Source organism: Cyprinodon variegatus, unplaced genomic scaffold (assembly GCF_000732505.1).
Source record: "Cyprinodon variegatus isolate N-32 unplaced genomic scaffold, C_variegatus-1.0 Scaffold2355, whole genome shotgun sequence".
In the NCBI taxonomy this organism is placed as follows: domain Eukaryota; kingdom Metazoa; phylum Chordata; class Actinopteri; order Cyprinodontiformes; family Cyprinodontidae; genus Cyprinodon; species Cyprinodon variegatus.
The window spans coordinates 19374-23763 of NW_015152808.1; positions in this window are offsets into that span (position 1 = coordinate 19374).

A 4390-nucleotide genomic window follows, 5' to 3' on the forward strand; every position below is an offset into this window, starting at 1 on the left:
CTCTTCTTATATAATGTACCTGTTGAGTGAAACAAAAGTGTGTATGTGCTCCAAAAATGGACAATAGATACTTGAAAACCTTATGGAACCAGTTCTATAACTAAATAAAACACAGCTACTTTCTAATAGTAGTTGAGTCATCCTGCACCCTACAGAGTACAGGTGTACATCCTTGTAGCTTCCAAATTAAATGGTAAATGGCCTGTAATTATATAGCGCCTTTTTTAGAGTCAGGAGACTTGACCAAAACGCTTTACACTACATTCAGTCATTCACCCATTCACATCCCATCAGTCTTCTTCCACTTATCCGGGGTTAGGTCGCGGGGTACCAGCTTTAGTAGGAAGGCCCAGGCGTCCCTCTCCCCAGCCACTTGGGCCAGCTCCTCCGGGGGAATCCCAAGGTGCTCCCAGGCCAGCAGAGAAACATAGTCCCTCCAGCGTGTCCTGGGCCTCCCTCTGGTCCTCCTGCCGGTGGGACGTGCCTGGTACACCTCGCCAGGGAGACGTCCGGGAGGTAGCCTAATCTGATGCCCGAGCCACCTCAACTGGCTCCTCTGGATGTGGAGGAGCAGGGGCCCTACTTTGAGTCCTCCCGGGATTACTGAGCTCCTCATTCTATCTCTAAGGCAGAGCACAGACACACTATGGAGAAACTCATTTCATCCGTATGTATTCGGGATCTCATTCTTTCTGTCATGATCCAGAGCTCATGACCAGAGATGAGGGTAGGAACGTAGATCAACCAGTAAATTGAGAGCTTCTTCATCACAATAGACGCTGCACGAATCCGCCTATCGATCTCCCGCTCCATCTTCCCCTCATTCATGAACAAGACCCCAACATACTTAAACTCCTCCTCTAGGGGCAGTACATCCTCCCAAAACCGGAAGAGGCACTCTACCCTTTCCTGGCTCAAGACCATGGTCTCAGATTTGGAGGCACTGATCCTCATCATGGCCGCTTCACACTCGGCTACGAACTGCTCCAGTGAGAGCTGTAGATCATGCCCTGATGAAGCCAACAGAACTACGTGATCTGCGAATAACATAGATGCAATCCTAAGGCCACCAATACAGATCCCCTCAGCACCTTGGCTGCGCCTAGAAATTCTCTCCGTAAAAGTTACGAACAGAATCGATGACAAACGGCAACCTTGGCAAAGTCCTACCCTCACCAGTCTGACTTACAATGGTTGGGCAAACTCCCATGCACCCTCCAGAATCCTGCTGAGGGTGTAGAGCTGATCAAGTGTTCCATGGCCAGGACGAAAACCACACTGCTCCCCCTGAATCTGAGATTCGACTATCCGACGGACCCTCCTTTCCAGAACCCCGGAATAGACCTTACAAGGGAGACTTAAGAGCGTGATTCCTCTGTTGTTGGAACACACCCTCCGGTCCCCTTTTTTAAATAGAGGGACCACCACCCCAGTCTGCCAATCCAGGGGAACTGCCCCTGATGTCCACGCAATGTTGCAGAGCTGCGTTAAGCAACACAGCCCCACAACATCCAGAACCTTGAGTTACTCAGGGCGAATCTCATCCACTCCTGGGGCCTTGCCACCGAGGAGCTTTTTAACCACCTCAGTGACTTCAGCACCAGAGATGGGAGAACCCGAGCTGGAGCCCCCAGGCTCTGCTTCCTCAATAGAAGATGTGTTGGTGGGATTAAGGAGGTCTTCAAAGTACTCCACCCACCGAAATAAGACGTCCTGAGTTGAGGTCAGCAGCACACCACCCCCCCTTTTTTATACCCCAACACATGCCAGATTTCAATATGACGGTGAGCCGTTTAAACACGACACCAATAGCAAAGCAGTGGTACTTTTAATTTCTATGTTAATAACTGTGTATAGTTCATTAGATGGTTGGTAGAAAATACACTTATATAATATGCTTCAAACTGCAATAAAGATCTTAAAAGCACAACGTATTTGAGTATTTTATTTTTTACACTACGACTTGGAATTATAGTTAATCCAGAGCATAGATTATGTCATGACAGGTCTAACTGATTTAACCCACATGCAGAACACCACGGAGACTGAGTAAAAGTTCAGACAGTTTTATTGAAGAGAAAACACAATAAAGTTATTTGGGTTCAGATGCAGGAACGGATCCATGAACCGGTAACACAGGACTATCTGTAGAGGAGACAGTTTGGTTAGCCAATGGAGAGGAGTTTCTCGTCAGAGTCTTTGGATTGATCTGTACCTGATGTGGTTCAGACAGAACAGTAGAGGGAGGGAACCAGAAGGGTCCAGAGACTGAGGTGTCAGCTGAGGGCTTAGCAGCAGCAGGGCTTGGCTTCAGACTTATGAGGTTCAGACCTAGAGTTGATCTCCTAACTCTCCCCTTGAGAACATGCAGGTTGATCCAGGCAGAGATCTTCAGGTTTGGTTTCATAGGGCAGGCAGGCAGGTTTCAGGCTTTGAGCTCTTCCTGAGCTCCAGGAGTGAATCATGTCTTCCTAGGAAGGTAGAGAGGAAAAGGCTGGTTAGATTCAGTTGGCTTTTCAAAGCAGAGTTTCAGACAACAGGTTTGGCTCAGGCTTGCTAACCATAACTGTTTAACACTCTGGCACTGAAGGGAAGTCAAGCCGCTGCTTATATAGCTGGTCTCCTGACAAGATGATCAGCCTCAGGTGTGCAGGTGGCTTCAGCTCAGGAGACCCAGGGCGCCCTCTGCTGGAGAAAGGTGGCAGATCTCCAGATCCCAACAGATTAAAACCATAACCATTAAGTACATGTGTTAGTGACAATGGATACCAAAATGAGGTACCAAAAAAGAAAAAGCAAAGAAGAGCTGCTGGAAGACTGGAAAAAACTTCCCAAAATAAACATGTTTATTCGGTTTGTTGCCCCATTGATGCCAGTATGTCAATTGGGAACTTAGACACAAGTAAATGTAGCTGGATGGTGACATTAAGAGGGAAGGTAATCCATACGAAGGGAATTACATTCATAGAAGGGAGAATAACATATGTAGAAGAGAGCAACAAGTATCTTGGAATACCAAGATACTTGTATGTATAGGGATGAATCACTCTTTGTATGTCTTAGGCAGTGGAAGGAGGAAATTGAGAAACCATCATGGGTGGAAGAACCAAAAATCCTGCATGAGACATACCACCCACATATAGCTGAAGTGGCTGATATGAATAAGTCCCAACAATGACTAGAGGGGGCTGACTAAAGGACAGCACAGAAGTGCTGATCATGGCTGAACAAGAGCAGGCCTTTGGCACCAGAGCAATAAAGGCCTGGATCTACCATACCAGGCAAGATCCAAGGTGCAGGCTATGCAAAGAGGCCTCAGAAACAATCCACCATCTCACAGCAGAGTATAAGGTACTGGCAGAAAATGAATAAATGGAATGTTATAAGGTTTTGTTATACTGTACAGAAACATATGGGCAGAATAAAAAGTGGAAACCACCAGGTCAAAATGGGAGCCATCTCAATAGGAGGTGGAGAATATCAGAGCTAAAATCCTGTGGGACTTCCAGCTACATGTTTACCTTGTGGCCACATCAACAATAGAGGCTCAGACCATTGTCCCCGCAGACTCTGGGTGTCCTGTCTACCCCAGAATCTGGGAGAAACTCTTCTGAAAGTGGGAGTTGAATATGTCTCTGGAGAGGGCTCCACCAGACATTCCCAGCAGACCCTCATTACTCGCTTGGGCTTGTCGAGTCTGTCCAGCTCCCTACCAGGTGGTGGTCAACAGACAGCTTCGTCCCTTTCTTGTCCAAGACATGTGAACGAAGGTCAGAAGATACAACAAAGTTGATCATCAACCTCCAGCCTAGGGTGTCCTGGTGCCAAGTATGCTGATGGAAATCCTTACGCTTGAACATGGTGTTCATTATGGACAATCTGTGACTTGAACAGAAGTCTAATATTGACTTAGACAACTTTTATTGTCATTTTGTATACAGAATGTATACAAAACAATTTTTGTTTAGTACAGCTTTTCAGACGGTAAATGAACAGTTCCATTTAATAAAGCGCAGCAATGATCAAATTTAAACAGTTTGGGATAAAATAATAACATAATAATTGTCAGGATCCCAGTTTTTGTGTTCGTCTATTTGTCTTGTCTTTTGTGTTTCTCCCTTCCACCACCAGGAGGCGCCTGGCTCCGGTTCGCCTCCTCACACACCAGTAAGCTGTTTCCTCATCACCAGACTGCTCTTAGCTGCTCTAAGCTGCTGGTTGCCACTACTTCGACACCAGAGTGTTTGCCAGTTTGGGGTACTCTAGCCAAGCCTTGTTTATGCTGAGTCTAATCTGAGTTTTGCATTTTGAGTTTTTGTCCTCTAGCCAAGCTGAGATCACATTGAGTTTTACTGAGCGCTTGTTTCTCCCTGAGTCTCAACTTTGTTTG